This window comes from Anguilla rostrata, chromosome 15 (assembly GCF_018555375.3).
Source record: "Anguilla rostrata isolate EN2019 chromosome 15, ASM1855537v3, whole genome shotgun sequence".
Classification (NCBI taxonomy): Eukaryota; Metazoa; Chordata; class Actinopteri; order Anguilliformes; family Anguillidae; genus Anguilla; species Anguilla rostrata.
In genome coordinates, this window is record NC_057947.1 from 31,849,013 (window position 1) to 31,861,424 (window position 12,412).

At 48.6% G+C, this 12,412-nt stretch overlaps 2 protein-coding genes across 3 annotated transcripts in view; one reads left to right on the forward strand and one right to left on the reverse strand.

Annotated features, from left to right (window-relative positions):
* The window catches only part of cmss1 (cms1 ribosomal small subunit homolog), a 73,643-nt gene that overhangs the window by 14,986 nt on the left and 46,245 nt on the right, over window positions 1-12,412 (reverse strand). The gene's annotated exons all lie outside the window — the stretch shown is intronic.
* The window catches only part of LOC135240919 (filamin A-interacting protein 1-like), a 58,206-nt gene that overhangs the window by 8,309 nt on the left and 37,485 nt on the right, over window positions 1-12,412 (forward strand). The window contains exon 1 of one of the 2 annotated variants that reach the window (XM_064310970.1): window positions 7,623-7,873. The exons of the other annotated variant lie outside the window; for it this stretch is intronic. The gene's annotated coding sequence lies outside the window, so the exon portion shown is untranslated. Of the gene's footprint in view, window positions 1-7,622; window positions 7,874-12,412 lie in introns of those variants that run through there. 2 annotated transcript variants of the gene reach the window in all.

The following is a 12,412-nucleotide window of genomic DNA, read 5'->3' on the forward strand; positions in this document are numbered from 1 at the left end:
CAGCGTGCAAACCTGGGGTGTGTGTCCGTGTTTAAAAATGCAGTTTTTAAAACTTCAGGATCAATGGCATACCATCAGAAGCACTCCTTTTTTATGAAGGCGGCCTTAGCTTGAACAGAAAAGATGGAAGATAACTAAGCCCCGAATGCAGACTATTTTCAATACAAAATGAATAAATACAATTCTATCGGTAAGAAATTCTGCCAGAGGAGGTCTCATATCTCTGCTCCATGCATGCGCACAGCTTACTGACGGAACCTGATACTGCTCCCCCTAACCTCCCATCTGTGTCCTCCCTCCTACACGTCCTGCTTCCATGCAGTGCAAGTCCAGTATTTTTGGAGTAAAGAGTCAGGAACCCAGCCATAAAAATAACAGAAAATCACAGTCAACAATAAAAAATATATCGCCCTCCGAGGTGGCAGCTTTCATTAAAATAATATAAATATAGAGAGCTAGACATTTCCTGGAGTCTGTTAAGATCCCACTGCTCTCCTGCCGCAGAGTAGAAGTCTCGGCCAAAGTATTCATTTGAGTCTCGTTTTGACAAACCCTGCGTCCAAAAGCCTAATCGGCCAATTAAACGGCAACATCTTTCTCTCAAATTCAAAAGTTTTGTGGGCAGCATTCAGGAGGGAAATGGGTTTTCTTCAGTGGGTGTACAACACTGGTGGGGGACGAGGAGGAAAAGGTTTTTAAGATCCATGAATCCAAAAACAAATATGAGTCCAAGATATTAAATCTTAATCTCCAACACATCCTGGATACTAAAATACCCACGCAGGCCCACTTTCGACTCCCAACAGCAGCCGCGCTCGGATGAAATCGATCATTAACAAACGGAGCGAAGCGAGGTGGAGTCGTGCGACAGCTACCCATCTGTAAAAGGCTCAATACAAACACAAAGACCTACTGACTGATTGATTTATCGCCGGCTGTGGGGGGGGCGGGGGGGGGGGAGCACGTGTCCGCCATTTCAAGACTTGTAAAAAAAAAAAAACCAAGAAGAAAAAAAACAGGTTTTTCGCTGCGAAGGGTAAAATCCCAGCAGCTCTGAACAAGCATCATCTTTTCTCATGCAGAGAAGGAAAGAGGGTTAATGTAGCGGAATGTTCCGGAAGGAACGTCCAAAGGGCACGGCTGGAAGTGATGCCAGACACCAAAGCTGGCGGCTAACACGATTCGGCGTCCGTTTTCCGATTTGGCGAAAGGACTGACGGACGCGGACGGGCGGAACATCCGTCGAGGGCAGGAGCAGCGAGAGCACCAGCCCAAATATTTAGAGTTGGGCCAGCTGGTGCTAAAACAAACTCCCTCCAGCGAGGCCGGGAGTCCGAGGGGGGGAAAGGGCAGGAACAGCGTGGTTTACAAAAGATTTTTAAAATAAAATAAAAATGTTCAAACGCACGCTCAGCCCCATTCCTGAGTTTGCACAGTTGAAAAAAAAAACTAAAAATAAAATAAAAAGTGCTTTTTGTGCCATAAACCTTCACTTTTCCTTGCTAATTTGGCATGCCCAGTTGTATGTGTGTACAGATACACATCACGCATCACTGCAACCAGCATTAATCGGGGACAGCGCAGACAAGCGTGTGCTTTCCTCAGAAGCCTGCGATGCTTAGTGATGATACTCATCGCTCACAGTGCAGTTCGCAAGCCAGGCTGGCACAGACATGAGCCCCAGGAGGACACTTCCTGTGTGGCCTAATGGCATACTATGCACCTTTGAAAATATCATAAAACAGCCATGCTCATTCATTACTATGATGCACTGGCAACCTGTGTCTGTGTGCAATTCTGCCCAGTCCTTGCTAGCCTGCCTGTATTTGGCGTTCTAAGAAGTGTTTGAGATGTTTCTGGGTGTGGCCCCTTTTTTAATTGCGAAAAGGATGTGGACCAATGGAAGAAGGAGATAAAGAGGAAGTATGGATCGACAGTGAGTGGCATTTCAGTGGATAGTGTTAAGGATCGTTACTATGCTTATCAAGGATGGTCAAGTTGGTCAGGTAGCTGCTGTAATTAGCCAACTAAATTCAGTTTGGCAAGATTAGCCTAGCTGGCCATGACGGCCCGAGAATTTTCTGAGGGTCTGACATATTACAGAGTAACAAATTAAGGCTGGAGAACAAGATTCCAGTGCACTCTCGCTGGCCCTTGGCCTACCAGCAGGGGGCCCAAGTGTGCGATGATGTGCTGTTATCACGGCCAACTGAAACCCTTCGTTCCCTGGGCAATGCTAGAATCAGCTCCGCCTCTTTATTTCAAAAAGCAGTGGGCTTTCGACAGACCCTAAGACGTTCTTTCATCTGAGAATGGTTGCACGATTCCTTTCTCCAACAACACAAACATTTTACAGCGTGCTTAAAGCCTAAATTATAACCGTTTCCCCACTTGAAAAGCTAATTTGTGGAAAAGGGCTGAGTTTCCGAACCCAATTTGTCTTTTCTAGACAATTAAAAAAAAAATGAAAACAACAAAAGAAAAATTCACTGTCTGAACGTATGGCTGGAACAAAACTAATTTGCATTTGAAACGACGACTTTATGATGCCATCTTCATTAACTCAAGCACATTCATCAGCTATGCGGCAGTGTAGTATAATGGCTAAGGAGTTGGCCTTGTAGACTAAAGGTCGCAGGTTTGACTCCCCGGTAGGACACTGCCGTTGTACCCTTGAGCAAGGTACTTAACCTGCGTTGCTCCAGTGTATATCCAGCTGTATAATTGGATGCAATGTAGGTCGCTCTGAATAAGAGCGTCTGCTAAATGCCTGTAATGCAAAGTAATGTCTATGCAAACGCGAGCCACTGATGCAGCACAAATCACTGTTGTCTAGGCAACAACTGGGAAAGCAGGTGGGCCTGTCATCTTTGAACATTACCGTAATTTGTTTGCAAACGTTGGTACGATAAATTATCCGGCCCGGAAACATTTTTAAAAAAAGCCGTATTCACTGACCTGAGCTCGCGAAAGAGAACGCGAAGCTGAGAAAGAACAGGGCTTTTACTGCAACAAAACAAAAGCTATTAAAAACAAGACCAGGTCAAAACCTAGTATATGGCTGGACCTAACACACGTGATCCGGCCGACCAATGGCGTAACTTCATAACTCGGCCGACCAATGGTGTAACTTGATCACTCGCTCAGTCACTCGGTCACAGACATTCGCGTTTCTGGGCTGACCCCGCTGTTGCGGTCCAGCCAAAAATAAATTTAACTGCCTCTAAAAATATTATATGAGACACAGCTCAGATCGGGTCTGATCTGTGAGAGTTAGGTCTAGATCTGCTGGGTCAGCCCTGGTTTTGACTGTTCTGATTCGTATTGCGTTTTTTAAAAAATAAACTGATATTATTTGTTTGGAAAAATGATGCTGCGGTGTTTTCAAACTTGTTCGGCCTTTGTGCTGACTGGCAGTTATTGCAACTTGGAGGTCTTGAGCAGTAACAGTTAACTTGATCTGTTAATGGCAAAACTGGAGTTAATGGACAGAAAGATCCGTGAGACAGGTGCACGTTTGATGACTGATGAGACTCCAGGTGGAAACGCATATATTCAGTAAGTCATGTGCAAGTCAAGAGCTGTTGCACTACTTTGCAAACTGATCCTGTATGATTAGGTTCAAAATATAAAAGAATTCACGCTGCAATTCTTTTTCTTTGACTACAAAAAAGGGGTTCTGGGTCATAGTGTAGCACTCCAATCCCAGTTAATCCATTGTGGAAAGTAATTAGATTGTCCCAGCTGAGCTGGTTTTGGAGCACAATATTTCTACTTTGGCAAAAGTCGCTCTCAGGAAGCTCCCAGTTTTGCGTAACTATGCCAGCTAATCTTTCCTGGCCACTTTCAGTAACAAGTAGCCTACATTGCAGACCTCGGGTGACCTCAGATGATATGGGGGCGATGGACCACCAAGGCCAAACACCTATCTTCTCAATGCCGTGAAGCCTTTGCACTTTAACAACAGACTGTTTTACAGACAGAGATGCGTGTTCAACGGCCCTCAGTTCATCTCACTTTACATCACACAGAATTACACTTCGATACCTAGGAAAGAAAAACAAAACAGTTAGGCTATAGCCTATTTATGGGGAGTTTAACTCATGTCACTGGCTTTTACCCTCACCACAAACACTGCCAATTGTATTCGTAGGAACGCCTGACCAAGCCGGAAGTACCACTGCCGGGGATTGAACCCGGGTCTCTGCGGTGGTAGGCGAGTGCTTATAGCTCTACACCACCCAGACGGCCCTACTTACGTTTTCTCTGAGAAAAAAAGAAAAAAATTGAACACTCATTCTAAATTTGGTATGCTCCTGAAAGGAACATGCTTTTTTTTCTTTCGGAGATGGAAGGTTCTGACGTTACGCATGCTGCTTAATGGCTGTTGTATGTTTTTTTTTTCTCTTGACGGCAAAGTCAGACACAAATACCACCATAAACAATATTACTAGCAGGAACAGGAAGGAGGGTTGTTTTCGCCTCATATGGTCATTAATTAAGCTCCCCCCCCCCCCACTCACTCGCCAAGGCTGACAGCATTTCAAATAAAAATGCGCTCACAGCACAACTATGAAAGAACAGGACGTACGGCAGAAGACGGTTAACGCTTTCCACCACCACCTCTCAGAATCCACTCCGGCTGCTCATGGCAAACTCAGCCCCAAAAGTTCACGTTCTGCACGTTGTTGTTGCTGATAATTCCTTGCACATGAAGTCATTACATTACATTCCATTACATTACATTACAGGCGTTTAGCAGACGCTCTCATCCAGAGCGACTTACACAACTTTTTTTTTTACAAAGCATTTTACATTGTATCCAATTATACAGCTGGATGTGTACTGAAGCAATGCAGGTTAAGCACCTCGCTCAAGGGTACAACGGCCGCGTCCTACTGGGGAATCAAACCCAAGTTATCAGTGCAGTGCAGAAGTGAGGGAACTGGACTTGTAATCCAGACGTTACAGGTGCGATTCCTGGGTCAGGCACCGCTGTTGTATCTTTGAGGAAAGGCACTTGGGGGGGGTAACTCTGGCTGGGTGAGAACCCTCCGGACCGCCGTTGTCTCGTTAAAGAGCCGAGGGGCCCGTGAGCAGCTGCCTCAGACCCGCTTTTTGGGGGCTCAGTCAGGGGGGGAAGCTCTGCATTACAGGCAGCTGGCAGTTCGCTCTTATCCAGAAACGCTCTCTCTCTCTGTCCGAGTGAAGAACATCTGCGTTACCGTCGGAAACAGAACAGGAGCCGCTGAGAGGCAGGACCGTTACTAGCAACTCTGCAGGGAGACGTAGACGAGAAACTGAGGCGCATGTAACTGTGCACTTAGGGCTTGTTTGGGATTTGAACTCGCAACCTTTCACAAGTGTGAATTCTTCTATCCCTAGATCAGGGATCCCCAACCCTGGTCCCGGCGGGGGGGGGGTTTACCTTAAGAACTCAGACCCAATGAACCAGGTGGATTGAGTTAACGGTTCAATCAGATTTTTTAAATGATCGATTAAGTTGCAATGAAGCAAAAGCCAGCAGAACCCTGTGGCTCTCAGGCACAAGCATTGGACAGTCCTGCCCATAGAGAGGGGGCTGTCTGGGGCAGTTCCACGGCCTCCGGGAATTCTGCCCGTTACTCCGTGGTAAATGCTCAAGGCCTGGGAAAACTGGAGGGAAGGGGGGGGGGGACGGGCGGCGGAAACGGACTCGGATGTGAAAATGACATCATGCCTTAATCACGCGCCGCCCTGTCTGTGCACACATACAGTCACCCAGAGCTCGTCTTACACACAGGGAGCCTGAGCCAAACCCCATTACACCAGCGCTGATTCAACAGCCCGGGGAGATCAGCAAACGCCATTACACCAGCACAAACACCATTACACCAGAGTAAACCCCATTACACCAGAGCAAACCCCATTACACCAGAGTAAACCCCATTACACCAGAGCAAACGCCATTACACCAGAGCAGACACCATTACACCAGAGCAAACCCCATTACACCAGAGCAAACACCATTACACCAGAGCAAACACCATTACACCAGCGCAAACCCCATTACACCAGAGCAAACACCAGAGCAAACCCCATTACACCAGCTCACACGCCATTACACCAGAGCAAACCCCATTACACCAGAGTAAACCCCATTACACCAGCACAAACCCCATTACACCAGTACGAACCCCATTACACCAGAGCAAACCCCATTACCCCAGCGCAAACGCCATTACCCCAGAGCAAACCCCATTACACCAGAGCAAACCCCATTACACCAACACAAACCCCATTACACCAGAGCAAACCCCATTACACCAGCACAAACCCCATTACACCAGCGCAAACCCCATTACACCAGAGCAAACCCCATTACACCAGAGTAAACCCCATTACACCAGCACGAACACCATTACACCAGCACAAACACCATTACACCAGAGCAAACCCCATTACACCAGAGTAAACCCCATTACACCAGCACGAACACCATTACACCAGCACAAACACCATTACACCAGAGCAAACCCCATTACACCAGAGTAAACCCCATTACACCAGAGCAAACCCCATTACACCAGCACAAACACCATTACACCAGAGCAAACCCCATTACACCAGAGCAGACACCATTACACCAGCACAAACACCATTACACCAACACAAACCCCATTACACCAGCATGAACACCATTACACCAGCACGAACACCATTACACCAGAGCAAACCCCATTACACCAGAGCAAGCCCCATTACACCAGCGCTGATTTAGCAGCCAGGGGGCTCTGGGCTTGGGGGGATGTGTGTGGGGGGGGAGGGGCGGGTTGGGGACATGCCGACGGGTGTCTGGGATTTAGGCCGGCCAAGCTCCTTCACAAAGGGTGAAAAGATTTCTGGAAACCGAAAAGTTTTCGCTGCAGTAAAAATCTGTTTATGAACGACTAAATCAAATGTCACGGCATGCATGCGGAGCAAAGCACCAATCGTAACGGACGCAGCCAAGGGCTCTGCAGCGTGTGAGAGCAGCTGCTGGGGTCTGTCGGCGGGACTCCTCCGCCATTCCTCACGGCGCGCTTCTGTACGCATCGCGCCCGTGAGTCAGCGTGGCCGGCCGAGGGAGCCAGGAGCTCCAGGAAGTCTGGGCCCCCGCCGAGCCACAGGCCCCGTTAATGCAGCGATCCGCAGTGGTCCGGTCCCCCGAGCGAGGGGCTGCAGGATCTGCCGCTTTCGGGCATTTCAGCACCCCGAGCGCTCTTAAATTGAAAGGCACGCGCTTCACGCCACGGGCCGTATTTTGGCTGCTGAACGAACGGAAGCCATAAAATGGCTGCACGTGGAACCGGATTCGACTGCGCTCGCGTACGTCTGGACCTCGCAGTTCACTCGCAATTTCACTTGACCTCAGTTCTCGCAGTCTCTAAAAAAAAAATAAGAAAGAAACTTTCTAAATAATAAAAAAAAGAAAGAAAACCTGCTGTGTTCCTCTCACAGCTGCTCCTGGTGGAACAGGCTAACAGAGGGACGACGGACACTGTCTGGGACAGCTAAGGGCGCAGCTGCTCCTGGTGGAACAGGCTCACAGAGGAGAGCACATGGCCTGGAACAGGCTGAGGAGCGCCACTAGACAGTGCTCCTGGTGGAACAGGCTCACAGAGGGAGACGCACGCTGGACCAGCTGCTCCTGGTGGAACAGGCTCACAGAGAGAGACGCACACTAGACCAGCTGCTCCTGGTGGAACAGGCTCACAGAGAGAGACGCACACTAGACCAGCTGCTCCTGGTGGAACAGGCTCCCTGCACAAGCTGGAGGAGCAGCAGAGGAGTCACCGCGAGTCCAGGAACAGGAGCCACGTGTTCAGCAGGAGCAGGAGTGGGAGCGGAAGAGGTGAGCACCACAGGCGACTGCGCGCGGGAACACCACGGACTGGACCATAAAGGTTGCAGGTTTGACTCGCAAGGTGGGGCACAGCCGCTGAACCCTTACCTCCTTCATCTCAGGTTCTCTCGTAGATACCAAGCCGTACAAATGGCAGTATGTGAAAAAAAAACACTCAGGGTGTGATTCTTAGCAGGAAAGACTTTGTTCCAAGCAAATTAAATAATACTGCCAAATATACACACATATGCACACACAATGCTTGGATGTGAAAAGCGTCAGTACTGTGACGGTCGAAGCAACGTGTTTAAAAGGCGCAACCTAGCTTAGCGTCAGGAAGAGCTGTGCAGCATCACATGATGCTGCTTTTATTTTATCCAACCACTCTGATTGGCAGTTGAATTCCTTTTTTTTTTTTTACTCTTGCAGGCAACACAGGTTGAGTCACACATAAATACACAGCCCGTGCAGTAACCATGGCGACGATGATGCTCTTTAAGGAAAACAAACAGTTATGAAACAGAACAAAAACAATCATCATTCCTTGCGGAAATGTGCCGGGCCAGAAAGCAGTCCATGATGTTTTTGCAGTTCCTTTCAGTTGAGATGCTCAGACTCGGAGTCTCTCCACGAAACGCGACATTCGATCTCAAGGATCCCGTGCGTTTTTGTGTGTAGCATCGACAAATATTCAGCTCGGTGTATCTCTGTTTATACAGAACACGTAGAGAGGTACGCCTGAATCTCTGCACTTCCGTGAGCCCCTTGGTGCTTTTTCTCCAGTCGTCTTTTGGTTTCACTGGGTTCTCCTGCATTACATTACATTACATTTATTTGGCAGGCGCTTTTATCCAAAGCGACGTACAAAAAAGTGCATTTCATGGTCACGGACAACTACAAAACACAGGCTAAATAAGATACAATACTTATTTTGTGCAGCAATTTCTAGCCAAGAACACAGTTTAGTTCACACAGTGAACACTGTCCTGCCAGGCACAGGCAGTGCTCAGCAGGGTCACTGTTACCCAAAGCTTCTCCAACCAGGTCAACGTTTCTGAACACAAGCTATCTACTGCGGTCTTGTCAGTTCAATCTGTGGCTCCATCATGGATTTGCCCAGCCACTGGATTGTATCGTCATTATCTTATGTTAAAAATGTGGCCGAACTGTGTTTCCTGAGCGGAAAACTTTAGTGTCACAGCGTAGCTCACAGAGGCGGTGGTGGGGGGGGGGCGCAGCGTGGTCCCTCTGGAGACCGCTACCCTCCTTATGTTTCTCCAGGCACTTAAACACTTCTTTCCCCCCAACCCCCCCCCCCCTCTCGCTCGGAGGACGGCTGCCAAAAGTGAAGTGATTCTGCGGGTCTGGCCTTGGTGTGGAACCGCGCGTTCGACTTCTTCCCACAATCCCGCGGTGCCCTGCCATGTTTCAGCCGCTAACGTTCCAAATACAAAAACAAAACGGCGGACGCGCTCGACATTCCGTCAGTTTAAAACAAAATCATGCTCTCCGCTGTTTTAGGTCGTTTATGTTACTTTTTTACTCACATATGAACACTGCCGATGTAGCCCTGTAGCGATGTAGGGCGACATAGCTGAGGAGGTAAGACCGATTGTCTGGCAGTCGGAGGGTTGCCGGTTCAAACCCCGCCCTGGGCGTGTCGAAGTGTCCTTGAGCAAGACACCTAACCCCTAACTGCTCTGGCGAATGAGAGGCATCAATTGTAAAGCGCTTTGGATAAAAGCGCTATATAAATGCAGTCCATTTACCATTTACCATTTAGCTCATCTCAGCGTTTATGGTAAGTTTTTTTTTTAAAGTGCCCTGAGCTTTAAGGCTGCTAGGCAACAGTGTGCACGGCAACAGACGTCGCTTTCCCGGTTGCATCCAGGCCTCCACCTCGAACGGTAAACGCCGACGCCAGGAAACGCAGAGACGCCTCTCTCAGAACGCACCCCCTCGACTTTAATAAAGGGTGGATTTATCACCGGTTGGAATTTTAACTGGGCCGTAGATGACTGGCTGTTAGGGGTAAGGATTACTCGCGCGCTGAGGTATGCGTTTACGCGAAGCCGCGACAAGACGGGTCTGGTGCGAGCGAGCCTTCCCTGGAAATGGTCCCGCAAAAAAAACCAAAAAAACATTCTTTAAAAAAAGATGCAGGCTTGGCACATGGCACGCAGCACATAATAACAGTCACACCTTTGTGGGGTTGGCATACTGGCACCTGCCCCCAGAGGAGGATTAAGCGAAGGCGCATGCCTATGCGATGCTAAACAAAACAAGACGTGATCTCAGTTTTGGAACAGGTGTGACATCTTGCATCCCACCAGGTGTGCCTGTGCCCAGGCTCGGGAGTAACCTGAACCCCCCCTCCCCCCTCCCCCCCGCCCCCGAAATCCACGACCACACCGTCACTACAGGCCAGGCTGGAACACTAGCATTCCTCCTGGTTGCTATGCCAACTCTCGCTGCTGCCAGGTCTCACCCCTGGATTAAATCTCCACCCCCCAGTCACTTCAAGGGCTGTTCAACCAGGGGAAAAAAAAAAACTTCCCAGACTGATCTGGCACCATTTTCAAATAAAATGACTCTACTCTTCCCCCTTAACAGATTTTGACTTTTGAAGGTTTTTTTTTTTTTTTTTTTGAACATCCTGTTTCTTAAAGATGACTTGGTGGTTTGATCGAACCCAGGAGTAAGTAAAAGTAAGTCCGGTCATATCATTTTCCCCATGTAGATATTCACCATGAGAGAATGTGCTTCTGAGTACAGGGGTAGGGGAAGCTGCAGTCATTAATTTGATTCGGCAGGAAGGTAACGGGGTGGTGCAGTGGTCAGAGCATGGAAAATTTGGAGGACGATGGGCTCAAGTCCCAAACGGGCCACTGACCTTGGCGGTAACATGGCGGTGACTCCAAGCTGGAGCGGATGGGAAGCCGTGTCCTTGCCTGACCCCGAGCTCCACTAACGAGGAGCTTTAAATGCCTTTAAAAAACAGGCTAAACGCTCACCACGCCATGCCAGCAGCAGCCTATTAACCACCTCACAAACAGCTCACAAAACCAGGGCTGTCTCCAAAACTAACAGACACACACTACACACACTACACTCACAGATACACGCACACACATGCATACACCCACACACACACACACACGCACGCACGCATGCATGCACGCACGCATACACACAAACACACACTCACATACAGTACACCCACCCACACACACAAACACACTCACATACAATACACACACACACACACACATACACACACGCATGCACACACACACACACACACACTCAAAAACACACACACACACACACTCAAAAACACACACACACGCACACACACACATACGCCAGACACACACACTCCCAAATGCACAAACACACACACACACACTCACCAGACACACACACAAACACACACACTCACTAAATAACACACACGTACACACACACACACACACACACACTGCCCCTAGATGCAGAATTTCCCATTAAAAGGTCTGGTTCTGTGAGGATAACTCAAACAGGGCTTCTGAAGGGGAAGTGGACAGAGGGGGCGAGTGAGTGAGTTTGACAGACAGGTGGAAACCCTGGCGCTGCTCAGCACCTCTTGGCCCAAACGGAAAAGCTGTCTCTCTGTCTCTCTGTGTCTACGAGTCATTACTCCGGCTCCTTTCCTCTCTGTGTAGAACTGTTAAATCCCGCAGCGACATGTTCTGGCAGGCTGGTCTGGCTGGGGTAATGTGTGCGTGGTGGTCTTGTTCCCGATACCGAACTCCTGACTTTATCACACCTGTCGGGATTTTAAGGCCCTGGAGAGACTGGGTGGTTGGTGGTTGTCTGACAGATGCTTTGCTTGGTCGGATGTGTTGCCTCCCTTGGCAAAGCAAAGTTTCAAGCATTTTTTTTGCGAATGGGCACTGCAATAATGTTGTCAGGTTCACATTTATCATTGGCTTTGTAGGCAAAGAACTGCCATGGGGTTGGCATAAGTGGTATGCAAGTACGCAAGCACGGCAAAAAGATTAAAATGTACGCTATAATTTTCGCTATAATTTTGTATTAAAGGAAAAGCATACCTAAAAATACATACAATAAAAATGTTTTTAATTTAAATCTTTTTTTTAAAGGCTATTTTTCTGTACAAATAACAAAGCAAAGATCTGTCACTTTAAACTGAACCAGACGTTTAGCGTGCTATTCTATGTTATGCTATGCTATGCTATGCTATGGTAACGTTCTCTCAGGCCTCTGCCTTATGGACATGAGGTAGCCACGGTTTCCTTTCACTGCACAAGGCCAGCCGGCCTCAGGAAGGGCGCCCCCTAGTGGAGGTCTGGGGCCGCGCGACTGTGTTTGATTTGGCAACGGCCGAGCACGGGACCTCTGCTCCATCAAGGGAGCGTCAGGAAGGGGCGCTGCCACAGGAAACAGGGAAACAGGGCCGCCTTCAAGGCTAAGTGCTAATTACACCGCGGGAGCAGAGAAAACACAGCAGGCCCAAAACGGCGTTAAATCACCCAGAGTGCTCAG